This window comes from Sabethes cyaneus, chromosome 3 (assembly GCF_943734655.1).
Source record: "Sabethes cyaneus chromosome 3, idSabCyanKW18_F2, whole genome shotgun sequence".
In the NCBI taxonomy this organism is placed as follows: domain Eukaryota; kingdom Metazoa; phylum Arthropoda; class Insecta; order Diptera; family Culicidae; genus Sabethes; species Sabethes cyaneus.
Window position 1 is genome coordinate 5,512,465 of NC_071355.1, and position 16,979 is coordinate 5,529,443.

Consider the following 16,979-nt stretch of genomic DNA (forward strand, 5'->3'; position numbering starts at 1 on the left):
TACCAGCCAAATGTCGACTAATCGTGCTAATTTCCGTCATTCGTAAATGAAAATAACTCACGCAAGGCATTGTCGTTATTCTACAGTCAGAAAAACTTGCCTGACCTGCAGAAATTTTGTAGAATAACATTTGTCATGCCATCCTACACAAATACATGCGCGTTAGCTTCGTAAACATTGTTGTGATTTTTAGTTCGGACGATGAAAAATTTTGTTGGACGGATTTTAAAACGGTACGACGAATTTTAGCAATAAAGTCAGTTGCGTAATTTCTATAATATGCTTTAATAATCGCTTTTCAGTGATTTCAAAGTTCACGGATCGGAAGGTAAGTGTGTTTTAGTCAAATCAGTACAAGAACTTTTGGAGTATTCACTAAATCCATCCAGCAAATGATGAAAATTAGAATGGCTTTCCTTATTACGACGGGAATTAGAAAAAAACCCTATATGATGAAAATTTAAATACAGAAAAGCGCTTAAATAATAAAATTAATGATTTAATTTTTTTCGCAAGCCTATATATACACTGAAGTCGTGTACACGCGGTTTGTTTTTTACGTGACTATTTTTATGCAAATTTCAGAATTTACGCGGTTTTTTACGCGAATTTCGGAATTTATGCTTTTTTGCGGTCCGCATTTAGAACAATGAACAACGTACAGTGCTTGTATGAAATTTTTAGAAGCAAATCGAGATTATGCTTCCGGATTCCAGTGTTAACCATGGTCAGCACAGCAAATCATGGCTCCTGTACCTGTCATACGCTGTATCTTGAATAACATTACTGTGGGTCGTTCCTCGTACGTCTTTTCAGTGGACGGGGCTCGTCGGTTAAGGTCGATCTTCGCCCTTCGGCGGAATGTGGGAAGCTGGAGTCAAATCGTTTAAGTTCCACTTCCGTTTATAGCATGGGCATCCGCTCATTCGGCATAGGCGAACAACAAACAATCGTTGCCCAGATTGAATTTGGATTGAAGAGATTGAACTAACAAGTTCTTAACAATAGACCGCAGAAGTGGTGCGCTTAACGAAAAATGATACATATGTGAGTAAAAATTATATTTTTTGTATGTGACAAGCTGTCTATAAATCAAATATTTGCTAGATTTCCTTTGAAAAAGGCCGAAACCAACGGCCGAAACGACGAATATTTATTTATTTACAGGATTGTCCCCTGTTGCGAAATGGCTCCGATTGTGAAACACCCATCGTTTTTGACGTGTTTATTAAACTGGATGTTTCGAAATGTTTCACAACCGGGGCCACTTTTTTCGTCAAAAAAACTCTGTGTCTCCCAATTTCGTTATAACTTTTTTGATTCAAGTGAAAAATATATGCTGTCTATACGCAGTGATATGTTCGTTGAATCCAAATGCGATACGGTGTGCCTGAGGTTGCAACAATCCCGCGGAATGGAGAATCGATTTCTTCGTTGAGCACATTAGCGACAAATTCAGCTTGCTGGACATTCCTGCGTGGTTCTAAGGTATCAAGACCGATGAGACGACAGCGTTCAGGATACGACCGAAGGTTTACAGGATCACGCCAAGGAAGATCAACCTGGCACTTTGCCGCGCTTACGATCTTACGACACCAGTTAACGAAAATATCCAGCAGCTTTTGCAAATTACAGCACTCTTCTATGGACCGAAAGGCGAGATATAATTTTAAATCGTCCGCGTACATTAATTTACCTCCATCGTTTAAAAGTAAGGTTACGTCGTTGAAGTACAACGAAAAGAGCAAAGGGCCCATGTTATTGCCGTGAGGTACAGTCGATTTGTTGACGAATGCGGACGAAAAGCATGAATTAAGCTGTACACATATTGTTCGATCGCTTAAGTAGGAACTTAATCACTCGACGAAATGTTGCGATGCACCGAGCCGGGAAAATTTCCGTAAAAGTATTCGATGATCTCTGCGGTCAAACTGCGGTCAAAATGTAGCTTTTCGTATGGGCAAGAACAACAGTGCTTACAATTATTTCAAAAACTTTGCTCGATGCGGAGAGGCTAGATATGCCACGACAATTTCTTATGTTTTGCTGGTCACCGCTTTTGAATACTGGGAATATATAAGATTGCTTCCAAATTGCCGGAAATTTTCTTAGTTCGAACGATCTGTTAAATATACGACACTAGCTGACCCGACAAACTTCGTATTGCCACAAATTAACCTGTGTTGTACATAAATCATGAATCTCGGATGATCTTTTTATTATTATTAATCACGAGTTTTGCAAGTTTCTGAGGAGTTCAACCTTAGATGATTCATTTTGGCAGTTACGTAAGTATGAAAGCATTCCAGGTAACCAATAAGCATCACCAATGCTATTCAAATGTAGGCCAATAAGCATTTAAGTCGTATTAAATGCTACTTAAATGTATTTTGGCAAAATATACAGCTACTTTACTGATAATCTTCTTATAGTGCTGACAATGCTAATTTACAGCTAATTACCGACACGAAGAATTTGAATACAATTTTGGATGCCAATTTACAACGCCTATGCAGTCAAAAAGCTAATATACAACAACGTGAATTATAAAATGCCAGATACGCTGATTTGCTGCTTACGTTAAGGATTATTAGTTACCAGGAATGGGTAGTTTAATATACAAATTTGCAATTTTCCCTCACACTAAAGTAGAAAACAACTCCCTTGTCCCCTCATTGCATAGCCAGAAAGCGGATAGTAATATTCGCTATGATTGTACAACATCTCGCCGAATACCATTTTGCGAAAAACCTTAAGCGGAATGTACGCTTTCACGGAAAACTTTTTTGTGGAAAGTACCATTTCGCGATCCTCTCCTTACTCGCTGTCGCTCGTTCCAGGAAACCCAGGTAGACCTAAGAAAACAAATAACCCCAGACAGTAGTGATTTCTGCGGTGAGTTGCCTCCCCCCAGTGGGCGGCGCTTCCGACGGTGGGTCACCGGCAACACTCGCGGCCGTCTCGTCCTGAATGATCTAGTGTTACTATAGATAGTTTTTATGGTCTTGTTATTGACTAATGTTTTATGGAAGAGTCTCGAATTTCTCGAGTTCGATTAGTTTTTGAGTTTCGCAAAAATTTCTGTTTTATTTGTATGAGAGTCCATATCCCCCTACCACAGGGGTGAGAGGTCTCTAACTGTCATAAAATAAATTCAAGACTCCAATATCACCCACATGCCAAATTTGGTTCCATTTGCTTGATTAGTTCTCGAGATAAGAGGAAATTTACATTTCATTTGTATGGAAGCCCACCCTCTTAAAGGGGAGATGGGTCATAACTCGCTTTCTAAAGAGGAGAGGGACTCGATTCACCATAGAAAAAAATCTTGCCTCCAAAACCACTTATATGTCAAAGTTGGTTCCATTTGCATGATTAGTTCTCGAGTTATGAGGAAATTTGTTTTTTATTTGTATAGGAGCCCCCCCCCTCCTAAAGTGGGGAGGGGTCCTAATTCAACATAGAAAATATTCTTGCCTACAAAAACACCCACATGCTAAATTTGGTTCCATTTGCTTGATTAGTTCTCGAGTTATGAGGAAATTTGTGTTTCGTTTGTATGGGAGCCCTCCTCCTTAAGTGGAGAGGGGTCCTAATTCATCATAGAAAAAATTCTTGCCTCCAAAAACACCTACATGCTAAATTTGGTTCCATTTGCTTGATTAGTTCTCGAGTTATAAGGAAATTTGTATTTCGTTTGCATAGGAGCCCCCCCTCTTAAAGTAAGGAGGGGTGCTAATTCATCATAGGAAGTATTCTTGCCCTCGAAAACTTTCACATACCAAATTTTGTTCCATTTGCTTGATTAGTTCTCGAGTTATGAGGAAATTTGTATTTCATTTGGATAGGAGCCCCCCCCCCCTAACGTGGGGAGGGGTCCCAATTCATCATAGATAAAAAATTTTTATCCTAAAACACCCACTTGCCAAATTTGGTTCCATTTGCTTGATTAGTTCTCGAGTTATAAGGAAATTTGTATTTCATTTGTATGAAAGCCTCCCCTCTTAAAGGGGAGTGGAGTCATAATTCCCCTTCTAAAGAGGGGAGGGGTCCCAATTTACCATAGAACAAATTCTTGTCACCAAAAACACCCACATGCCAAATTTTGTTATATTTGCTTAATTAATTCTCGAGTTATGCAGAAAATTGTGTTTCATTTGTATGGGAGCCCCCCCTCTTACTGGTCTCTAACCACCACTAAAACCTTTCCTGGCCCCAAAAACCTCTACATGCAAATTTTCACGCCAATCGGTTCAGTAGTTTTCGATTCTATAAGGAACATACGGACAGACAGACAGACAGAAATCCTTTTTTATAGGTATAGACTAGCTGACCCGACGGTTCTCCCAAAACACCTGCACAGCGGCAGTAAACAATTGCTGGAATTTCATCTGAACGAGCAGAAAACCAGGATTTTAATTCTTTTGCGGCGAGTACAATCATATCCGTTGTGAGTTCAAATGTGTTCAAATCAATTAAATTAAATGGTACAGACTCTGAGACAATCTCAGTTTCTAACTCAGAGGCAGTACTATCGGCAAAATTGAAGCGAAAAACTTTGCAAATAATTCACACGAGTCCAGTTTCGATGTTGCCTCAACATCATCGAGGCAAACATTCGATAGAATAACAGAATTCTTTCGCTTGGAATTCACAAAATTACAAAATTGCTTCGGGTTCCGGCGAATGTCAGTTTGAACACGCAAGACATAGCTTTTGTATAATCTGGCATTTGGTCGTCGAAAATCTGCGCTTGTTCGTTTAAAATTGCGCCTAGTCTTGTCAGTTCGAAGGTATCGATCTCTACGCTGTCAAGTGTTGCGCATTCGCTTTAATGCACGCTGGCGAGGAGTATTCCACGGAGTGGAAGCGGGCGTAGACTGCCAATCCGGCATTGGCATCCAATCTTAAGGTGAAGGTCGTCAGAGGCCAGCTGCTTTTTTACTGATTTCAGTACTTGTTTTCACTATCGTTTTGTTTATGCTAAGTTTATGCTGAGTTGCTAGGTAATAATCTGTTAGGAACAATTATGAAACGTAGAATCGCGTATCCATTTTTGCTGTTGAACTAGATCCGACAGTAATGCTATCATATAAAATGTTGTTTACGGTGAATTCTATTATCTGAGAATTTTATAAAAATATTTTCGACACTTTACGACCGTTAATTTAATTTAATTTAATTTCGAAAATTATTGGCCAATTTCATGCTCAACGTAAATATGGCATCACTCCCGTTTCCTTGGTAACGTATCAACAACGACGGTCACGGATTCGGAATTGCAATCGAAACGAAGTAAAGTTTTTCATATCAATTCAAGTGAACAGTTTGAGCAAAATCATTATAATATCTTACCAAATAACTGTGCGGGTGGTAAATTAAAGTTTTCTGTGTCTCAAGTTAAGTTTCGCGAGTGATGTGACGACTGGAACGGCCGAAAAAAATTAATGAAAAATCGACGGCTGAAAAGTGAAAATACAGTGATGAATTTTAATTGGGCAGAAATCTCAGTATTTAGTGTAATTTATGCCCCAAATAAAGAAGGATTTCTGTCTGTCTATCTGTCTGTCTGTCTGTCTGTCTGTCTGTCTGTCTGTCCGTATGTTCCTTATAGAATCGAAAACTACTGAACCAATCGGCATGAAAATATGCATGTAGAGGTTTTTTGGGGCCAGGAAAGGTTTTAGTGATGGTTAGAAACCCCTCCCCCCACTAAGAGGGGGGGCTCCCATACTAATGAAACACAAATTTCTGCATAACTCGACAACTAATCAAGCAAATAGAACAAAATTTGGCATGTGGGTGTTTTCGGTGACAAGAATTTATTCTATGGTAAATTGAGACCCCTCCCCTCTTTAAAAGGGGAATTATAACTCCTCTCCTTTTTAAAAGGGGGGGCTTCCATACAAATTTCCTCATAACTCGAGAACTAATCAAGCAAATGGAACCAAATTTGGCATGTGAAGGTTTTCGAGGGCAAGAATATTTTCTATAGTAAATTAGGACCCCTCCCCACTTTAAGAGGGGGGGGGGGCTCCTATACAAACGAAATACAAATTTCCTCATAACTCGAGAGCTAATCAAGCAAATGAAACCAAATTTGGCATGTGAAAGTTTTCGAGGGCAAGAATATTTTCTATGGTGAATTAGGACCCCTCCCAACTTTAAGAGGGGGGGGGGGGGGGGCTCCTATACAAACGAAATACAAATTTCCTCATAACTCGAGAACTAATCAAGCAAATGGAACCAAATTTGGCACGTGGGTGTTTTTGGAGACAAACATTTTTTCTATGATGAATTGGGACCCGTACCCACTTTAGGAGGGGGGGCTCCTATACAAATGAAATTCAAATTTCCTCATAACTCGAGAACTAATCAAGCAAATAGAACCAAATTTGGAATGTGGAGGTTTCTGGAGCCAAAAATATTTTCTATGGTGAATTAGGACCCCTCCCAACTTTAAGAGGGGGTGCTTCTACACAAATAAAATACAAATTTCCTCATAATTCGAGAACTAATCAAGCAAATGGAACCATATTCGGCATGTGGGTGTTTTTGGAGGCAAGAATATTTTCTATGGTATATTTACTATGGATTTCCCCACTTTAAGAGGGGGGGCTCCTATACAAATGAAAAACAAATTTCCTCATAACTCGAGAACTAATCAAGCAATTGGAACCAAATTTGACATGTAAGTGGTTTTGGACGCAAGATTTTTTTCTATGGTGAATTGAGACCCCTCTCTTCTTTAGAAAGCGAGTTATGGCCCATCTCCCCTTTAAGAGGGTGGGCTTCCATACAAATGAAATGCAAATTTCCTCTTATGTCGAGAACTAATCAAGCAAATGGAACCAAATTTGGCATGTGAGAGTTTTAGATGGCAGAAATTTTTTCTATGGTGAATTACGACCCCTTCCCCTTTTAAGAGGGGAGCTCCCATACAAATGAAATTCAAATTTCCTTATAACTTGAGAACTAATCAAGCAAATGGAACCAAATTTGGCATGTGGGAGATTTTGGAGTCTTGAATTTATTTTACGATAGTTAGAGACCTCTCACCCCTGTGGTAGGGGGATATGGACTCTCATTCAAATAAAACAGAAATTTTTGCGAAACTCGAAAACTAATCGAACTCGAGAAATTCGAGACTCTTCCATAAAACATTAGTCAATACAAGACCACAAAAACTATCTATAGTAACACTAGATCATTCAGGACGAGACGGTCGCGAGTGTTGCCGGTGACCCGCCGTCGGAAGCGCCACCCACTGGGGGCTTGCAAAACTTGAGATTGTGACAAAGATCATCCGAGATTCATGATTTATGTACAACACAGATTAATTTGTGGTAATACGAAGTTTGTCGGGTCAGCTAGTAGAACTTATAAAATGCAATGTTTAGTGCTTCGAGTTGCAAGATCTTATTACAGCTAGCAGGTTAGTTGAACTAATTTTATTTTTTTGTGATGGTTTCCCGAGTCTATGGGAGCAAGTTGATACACTGAAGAAGGGAAGGGAAGGGTGATATTCAGTGCCATACTGTGTCAATGGAGACGCATGGTACATGGTAATAGTGGCGACGCACCTGAATATCACAGCAGAACGAATAAGATACTGATTTAGAGTAAATTAACCATTAGTGGACCTTTTAGTGCTGGAGTTGTATTTTTACGTGAATTATTTTGAACCGGTAATGCTAAACACCCAACTGATGGCACTTAGCAACTTTCGATTAAACCTAAAAAAATTCAATTTATGTTGCATATCTCTTCATATTAAAGTGAGCGTGAGTATGTTTGTAAGTTCCACCATAACTCCAGAACGCCTTGACCGTTCTCCACAAACTTAGCCCACATATTTTTTGCTATAAGAGAATCAGCACTGGAGGGTTGACAAGGAGGCGTGGGGGGTTACTAACAGGAGGGGAGGCCATTACTCCGAAATGCCTGGACGGTTCTTCACCAAACTTGGCACACATGTTCCTTGACTTAAGAGAATCATTACTGGGAAGTTGCCAAATGTACTCTTACTAGGGGAGAGAAAGGACCAACTGCGTTCTTCGTGCATTTGGAACGATTGCAGTTCTACTGGATTTTTGAAACGGAGAATAGGGTGGCCATTAACAAAGGGAAGCTTTTTGTCGATTTATAGGGATTACAGGGAAGAAGTCAGAATTAAAAATGACTGGGGGACAACATGAGGGGAACTGACAAACGAAGTAGACACATTCTAAGAAAAAAAGGGTTTTGTTTTTTTTTTTGCATTATGAGAATTTTTGTTACAATAACAGATGTACAAGTGACTGAGAGGCAAAGGGGCCCCGAATAAGATCGGGCAATCAGCTAGTGTAGTAAATGGGAGATTCCCTTTGTGTCTTCTCTCTTACGCTTCCCACGGCGGCATAAATGCATTTCAACCCAATTTTTTTTGGATTAGATAGCCAATATGGCGCACTAATCAAAATTGATTTTATTAAGGTTATTACTTGTCAAGCCGCAACAAACCTGTTGGTTTTATAGAGCTATTAAAACGGAAACACCCTGACCAATCAGATTTACTACTGCTATTGTACCGAAATCATTTTTTTTTTCATGCGAGGCCGATTATCCATATTCTATTATTTTTATTACGGATATTTTATTACGGTCGCTATAAACTAAATCGATCTGGTAGTAAAACTTTTATCAGAACAAGCTAGACGCTTTATAGTTTGGTAGCGAAAAGCTTCATTTAGTCATGACGGTAGTTGTCAAGCAGCGAAAATATAATCTTATAATCTGATTCTTAAAGAGGTTCTGGAGAGTTACTCAGCCAGCACCAACTCGTATATCAATGTACCAAACGATACGATATTTACTATCGTAAATATCTCATAACAAATTCGGATTCGTAAATAAAGCCTAATAAAGCGCGCTCAAGTTGATATTCTATCGTTTATAATGCTAGTTACTGACAAACAAACGATTGTCAGCACAAATTCGTATAGCTGCATGCAGCTGGTCGCGCTCAATCGGATCCTATCGTATTGAAAAAGTGTATAGCTCAAAATTATTCCTCAGTGCGTATAACGCCTCCAAAATGGTACGGATAAGCGGCTTTTGCGCGTCGAATACGATTTTTTTGAATACATATCAGTACGTAACTCTTATTTGCAATCTAATTATATGTACATATGAAAATGCTGACTGGATAGCCGTTTGGTCGGAAGATAGTTTAATAACGGTCATCCAGAAATTTCCGTGTAGCTCATAGTTTTATTAGCGGTTTTATGAAATTGGTCATGAAAACCACTAGAGGAACGTAATAAAACTTGAAATTGTTACTTGGGTTGTAAGTTTGTTACACACTTCTGTTGGATCTGGAAAAACTCAAACTGCTACTTGGGAGTCTTGATTAGCGTAGTTTTCTACAAGTTGAAGATTAAAGAAATATTACAAAAATTATATTAGAAAGAGAAAATTAGAGAAAGAGAAAGAAATTCAGGTGTTTCGCCATTATCACCATGTACCATGCGTCTTCACTGGCCTACATTTTCTACAAATTTCAATTTGAGTTTTCTCGAAAAAGTTCCACAGACAGTGCAGTGAAATTGTGGATCGATAGGGGAATGTAGTTGAGTTCAAAACCTGTGACCGACAGTGAAGTTTCTTGTCAGTTGATGCAATATAAATTTGTTTCGTTTCATCTCTTGTTATGGTTATGGTTTTGTTTTTCAATATAGCGTTATAATTTTATCATAGTTTGAATCAATTTCGTTTTAATTACGATTCTGAACATGCTAAATAAATCAATGAACAGTTAGTTAATAGTTTATTCTAAAGTGATCGATGTTTGTACTTTTTTTTGATAATCACAGTGGACATTATAAAGACTCACAGATTTGATTCCGGCAGCCGGGATTTGTTTTCCTTTTGACAGCCGGGCCCCGAGGCAAGGTAACTTTTTTTGTTGTTGACAAAGTACTTATGTTGTTGTCATGTGCTTGCCAGCATGAAGACGGGCTTTGGGTTGGTTTATTTGCTTTAACGTTATTGAGCGACGCACCTTTTCTCCGTTGTTTGCTACAAATTGGACAATTCCGGATCGGAGAAGGATGATCTAACTTTCCGGTATGATTTGAGTCCTAATCTGCTTCTCGCCAATCGCCTGAAGGCGATTGGCTGACATTTTGTTCGCCGGTTTTTATACCTACGAGTAGAAGTTCAAATGTAGACGTTTTCATTTAATATGAAAACTCCTTTGGCCAGGACGTTTCAATTATGCTGAAAGCAAATTGAAAATAAATTCAATTTATGGCCATTTTCGAACGGGAAAGTCTTTACCTCTGGATTTTTAATTGGCATTATCAAAATGTCCTACGCAAGTGCAACCGGTCAATTGATTGCTCGTTTGGAAAATGTTTGAAGTTTCTCTCTGTGAATAACCACACTCGGTAGGATAGGGGTTGCCACCGAGCCATGCGAACGAATTTGAATAATAACAGTATAAACCAATTTTTTTGTGTGCAATTTTTGCCAACTCAATGCAATTCTCCTTCATCAAATATCGATGGGAGTTCGATTCACTCGATGTGTGTTTTTGTAGGTAAAACGTACAGCAAAGAATAATATCCGTTCCGGGCAATCGATTTTTAATGGTTATTTCCACAATGCAAGTCGCCTCTACAATATATGCAGTTGCTCTTCTCAACGCACGAGGCAAACGAGGACTCGACTATTGCCTAGTTCTGTTTCCGTTTATGTTCTGATCGCTCGAATCGATAAACTATAAAAGGCTTTCGGTACTGAGATTGGTACGTTAAATTTATTTAGCTGAGTCTGTGTGCAGTCATTAGTTGAATGGACATTTTTGGCTGAAAACGAATCCGTTCTGGTGGGTGACAGGACGACTTTAAAATTTTTTGGACGCTAATAACAAAGTAGAGTCATAAAGTAACGCAAAGAAATGACTAAAAGGTAAAGGAAAAAATGAATCTCTTATGGCTGTCAAATTAGATTACCAAAATGCCCTAATCGCAAAAATATTTTTCGAGCCTCACGGATAATAATCTCCAATCACATCCAAAATCCAATTTTATCCAATTCCATTCCACATATTAAATTTCCCACTTTTCCTTTTTACCTTCCGGTGCGGCGCTGTTCGCTGGCCCGGTTGAATCGGCGGCGCGGCGACTAAAAATGACCACTTTAAATCCCTTTTAATCGCCCCTCCATTGTGGGTGGGCGCAACTTTGCTTCGCACATTTTTTATTCATTCGAACTCGATCGGAACAGGAGAGAGGAAAGCGGAAATAAAAACGACAGAAAAAAAAACTTTTCTTTTCTCCCAACGGTAAATTCAATCAGCTCTGAGAGCTTTGAATGCTTTGTACGGCCAGCACTAGCGTGCCCAGACTGACACAAAAGGTGGGGCACACCCCGGACATACAGAGGAATGTTTTGGCCTGGCTAAGTGGAATATTATTACTTATCGCAAAAATAATGGTCGATTAGGTTGATAACTTCGGACATTCGCGATGAATAGAATTTAAAATCGTGCTAGAAATTAGACTTGGAACTAAACTGGAAAATAGAATTTAATTTGAACTTGAAATCGGGCTTGATATACGGCATAATACTGGACATGAATTTGGACTCATTTAGACTTGAAGCTTTGTTTCAATTTGACCTGGAAATTTGACTTGAAATTGGAGTTAATTTTGGACTGGAAGTTTTCCTTGGAAGTTGCAATGAAATGAAACTTAAAAAAGAATTTGAAGTTTTTATTCGAAATTGAATATAAAATTCGACATTAAATTAGACTTGAATTTGGACATAGACACGCACACGTTTTACCACTTTTCGGTTAGTTTCTATTCTTTTCAACTTTTCGTTTTATTTTACCTTTCCTGTACCGTTTTCGTTGTTTTTGCTCTAACGTTTCTTCTATTTTTCTGTTTTTTGCCGCAGTATTTCTATTTCATTGTCCTTTTTCTTTGATTACTGTTTTTCAACGCTGTTTTTTCGCTTGTTTCTCACTATTTTTTGTAATTTTATTTCACGTTTGCTGTCGTTTCTCTTCCCTTTTTCCTTTTTTCGTCTCTAATTTTCATATCATTCTAACTCTCTATATTCCCTTCTCGTTTTGCGTCTTACTCGGTTTCTTTTTTCCTCTTTTTTGTTATTTTTATTTTGTTTTTAGCTCCTTTTACTCTTTGCTCTCTGGATTTCCTTTTCTATCTTCTGTTTTACATTTGTCTTTGGTTCGTTTTAATTTTCTTCTTTTTTGTCCCATTTTATCATTTCTTATTTTCATTTTCTCTCATTTTTTTCCCTTTAATATCTCAGTTGATCTCTTTCCCGTTTCCTCTATCGTTTTTCTATTTCCCCCCCCTAATTTTCTTCTTGATTTACATTTTTCTTCCTCTCTAGTCCGTTATTCCCCTTATTATGTCCTGCTTTTCTTTCTTTTCGGTCACGTTCTGTGTTTCGATTCCGTTTTCCGCGTATTTTCATTTCCTCTCATTATAATTTTTTCTCTCAATATTCTTGTTTTTCTGTTCTAGTTTCATAATTTTCCTGCTCCTGTACTTTCTTTTCTTTCCATTTTTTTATACCTCATTCTTTCTGGCTTTGAAAAAAAGTTGAAGCTAAGGTTAAGGTGAAGTGAAGTTAAATCCTTCATGTTAAAAATTAATGAAAAATTAGATGAACAGAAAAATCTTGATCTTAGACTAAAAAATAGACTATCCAAAGGTGAAATTTCGTTCGCCGTTTCTTCTTTTGTTTCTCTTTTTCTTTTTTTTTACTCCACTTTCTCTTCTTGTTAATCCAGGGTGTCCTTTGAGTAATTTTCTTTCTCATTTTCCTCGTTTTCTTTATCGTTTTTCGTTCATCCATACACCCTCTTTTCTGTCTAGTATCATCTTTTTCCCCTCGTTTTCCCGGTTTTCCTTCCGTCATGTTAGGTTTTCCTGTTCCTCCCGAGCTCTTTTTCATTTTTTACGCATTTTTTATTGCTGCACAGGAGACGGACTACCTGTTGATCCAACGGTGATCTGTTAATCTGCTAAGTAAATTTACTAACAATTTCATAAGAGACTATTTGTTTTACGCTGTTTGGTCTATGAGCTATGAATTTTTGAATTAGGCATGGATTCCAGGAGGACCGAGTCTTCCAGCCATAACAACAAAACATGCTATTATGCATTTTATAACGTGCCCCATCTGCTCTGTAAAATGTAATGTAAAGCAAAAGAAGTCCATAGTTTTCAACTAAATAGGATTTTTTCAAGCTCAATTTAAGCCCAAAAAAAGAAGAAAAATGTAGGAAAAAAGAAGAACCACAAAGAAAACGTGAACGTAAATGAGGTTAAACTGGACAGAAAAAGACAGAAAACGGTTTTCTGGAAAAGAGCAGAAAGCACGGGAGCGGAATAATGGAGACACAAAAATAGAAAAAGAAGAAAATAAAGAGTAAAAATGGTAAACGGAAGGCAAAAGGTTCGGAAAACACAGAGCGCAAGATATAGGGAAGAAAAGCAGGGCATGATAAGAGGAAGAACAAAATAATCGAAAATGACAAATGCGACAGAAAAAGAGTTGACTGGACTAAAACCAGGACCCAAAAATTGAAAAAAAAGTCGGAAAGAGACAGTAATTTATTTAGTTATCTTTTAAATGGGGCTTTCAACCTGTGGTTGGTTCGCCCCAAATGGTATAGAAAATGACAACAGGCGAGATAGGAATAGTTGTAAAACGGGACTGAAAAAAACAAAAGCAAGACGAAAAATGGAACAGGAAAATCAGGACTCATGAAATGAGTGAAACCGGGAAAGGAAAAAAAGACAAAAGAACAGAATAAAAACAGGGAGAAGAAAAAAAGGGAAAATGAGAGAAATAGAGAGAAGACGGAAAAACAGAACCAATAGCGGAAGCTAACCAAAAGAGACCAAATGGGGTATAAAAAGAGAAACATGGGACAGAAGAAGAAAATAACATCAAAAAAAGAATTAAAGTGAAAGATAAAAAGATAAAAAAATCATTTGAAAAAAGGGGGGAAAAGGCATAAAAAAGAACGAAAAACGAAATGATAGAAAAAGAAGAAAGGAAAATAAGAATACGAAAGCAAGAAAAAGGAGAAACGAGAACAGAAAAAAGAATGAAGCGAAAAAAATAAAAGACTGAAGACATGAAGGCTAAAACGGGCAAACAAAATGTGGCAGAAAACGATGAAAACAGGAACGCACAACATAATAGAAGTAAGTGGAACAGAACAAAGAACAACAGCGTAAAAGGATTAACGATAGAGAAAAAGAGGGAATCCCGAGACAAAAAAGGGAATACGGAATGGGAAACAAGAAGAGAAAAGAGAAAGAAGCATCCCGAGAGAAAAAAGAAAACCGATAGAGGAAACAAAAAAACATAGGAAAAAGTGATCAAACGGGATATAAAAAAAAGAAAAATGGACAAAAAACGAGAAAATGTAAAAAAAACTCGGAAACGAAAAGAAGAAGAAATGAAAAACGGATTAAAAAACAAGAATAAACGATAGAGAAAAGGGAGTACAACGAGACAAGAAAGGGAATACGGAATAGGAAACAAAAAAACAAAAGGAATAGAAGAATAACGAAAGAAAAAAGAAAACCGATGAAGAAAACAAAGAAGATGTGGGACCAAGCGAGTGGGAGAAAAGCGGACTGAAGAGGGAAAACGTTTAAAAGGTAAAAGGGAAAAGAAAACCAGGACCCAAAAATTGAAAAAAAAGTCGGAAAGGTACTGAAATTTATTTTGTTATTTTTTTAATGGGGCCATTTTAATGGGCCCAAACGGTATAGAAAATGACAAAAAGCGAGACAGGAATAGTTGTAAAACAGGCCTGAAAACTAGAAAAAACAAATGTCTAGAAAAAATGGGAAAATGCGAGAAACAGAAGGAAAACGAGACAAGTGATGGAACAGGAAACAGGAACGATTAAAAGAGAAAAGAAGAATAGCAAGGGAGGGAAAACAGAACCAATAGGGGAAGCTAACCAAAAGAGACCAAACGGGGTATAAAAAGAGAAACATGGGAGAGAAGAAAAAAACATGAATAAATAAGTAAAACGAAAGAGAAAACTATTAAAAAACAATTGATAAAAGGAGATAAAGACACAAAAAGAACAAAAAATGAATCGATAGAAAAAGAGAAAAAGAAAAGAAGAATATGGAAGCCGGAAAACAGAGAAACGAGAACAGACAAAGAAAAGAATGGAGCTAAAAAATAAAACCGGAAGACATGAAGGATAAAACGGAAAAACAGAACGTCGCAGAAAAGCATGAAAACAGTAAAGCAGAACACCATACAGGAAAGTGGAATAGAAAAGAAAACCAGCACATAATAAGAGAAAGAACGAAACATGAAAAAACGAAAAAAGGGGTTAGTAAACGAGAGGAGGAGCAAAAAGACACGAAAACCGGTTCTGAAAAACTGGAAACGAGACAGAAAATGACAAGACAACGAGGAAAAACGGAAGAAATGGGCAAAAAAAATCCGAACAGAGGAAATCAGAACGCGGGAATAAGACGATAAAACGGAATTGGAAGCAAAGGACGACAGCGGAAGAGGATAAAACGAGGGAAAACGGGACAAAAGGGAAAACGAAACAGGAAACGAGAAAAACTAAAGCGGAAAAGAAGAATAGCGAAAGTAAAATGAAAACTGATTGAGGAAACAAAAAAATCAAGAAAAAGAGGTCAAACGGGATATGAGGTAACGAGGTAATGAGGATATGATAGGCGAAAGATGGGACAAAAAAATGGAAAAATGGAACAGAAAGAGAAGAAATGAAAAACGAACTAAAGAAAAAGAAAAAAATGATTAAATGGTAAAAGGGAAAAGAAAACCAGGACGTGACAGAAGGGGAAGAAAAGCAGTACATAATAAGGGTTAAACGGAATAGAAGGAGTTTACAGAAAAGGAGCCCTAAAGTGAAAAAAAGACGGAAACCGGGACCGAAGAAAAGAAAAAAATCAAAACGGGACAGCAAACATGACTGGAAAAGAAGAAAAACAGAGCTGAAAATGAGGTAAAGCAGACGACAATAGACAAAAAACAGTATAGAAGAAAGTTAGAAGCCAGAAAAAGGTGAAAACGGGAAAGGAAAATGAAAAGAAAGGGAATACGGAACTGAAAACAAGAGAAACCGAAAGGAAAATGACAGATGAAACAAGGAAAATGAGTTCAAACGGGATATAATAGGAGACAACTGGGATAAAAACCTAGAAAATGAGAAAAATGGGAAACGGAGAAACAAGAAATGAAAAACAGAAAAAAAAAAGATTAAAGAACAAGGTAAAACGGAAGAGAAAAGACAAAAACGGGAATGAAAGGAGATAACAGTTAAAGTCGGGGGAGTTAAAAAAAGTCGAATACTCTTAACAAAAAACAGGAAATGAGAGACTAAAAAAAAAACAAAAAATGAATGAAAAACTGGGTTGAAAATAAAGAAATGAGACAAGAAATGAAGAAAAGTGGAACAATGAAACAAGAAACACGGGACTGGAAAAATTGCAACGAAACAAAATCAGGAAAAGCGGAAGGAAACAGAGAGTAAAACCTGAGAAAACGGTACAGAAAACAAAATAAACGGAAGGAACAGTGGTAAAACGGGACTGCAAAAGAGAAAAAAGCCGAGCAGACAAGGGATATAAATTGTGAAAGAATAAGACGAAAACTGTCCATCATAATTTCAAGTACAACTTTATGTATACTTTCGTATCTATACCCGGTTTGAAGTAAGACTCCTAGTTCAAATTAGTCCCAATTCCAGTTTAATTTAATTCCAATTCCAGTCAAATCAGTTTAAAATCATATTAATTTACTATCTCCTTTACTCTGATTTCAAGTCCAATTTGAAGTACAATTTGTATACTATTTTCAAATATAATTCCATGTCTAACCTCAAATCCAATTTCAGTCCGATTAATGTCCAATTTCAAATCCAATTTCAATTCTAATTTCAA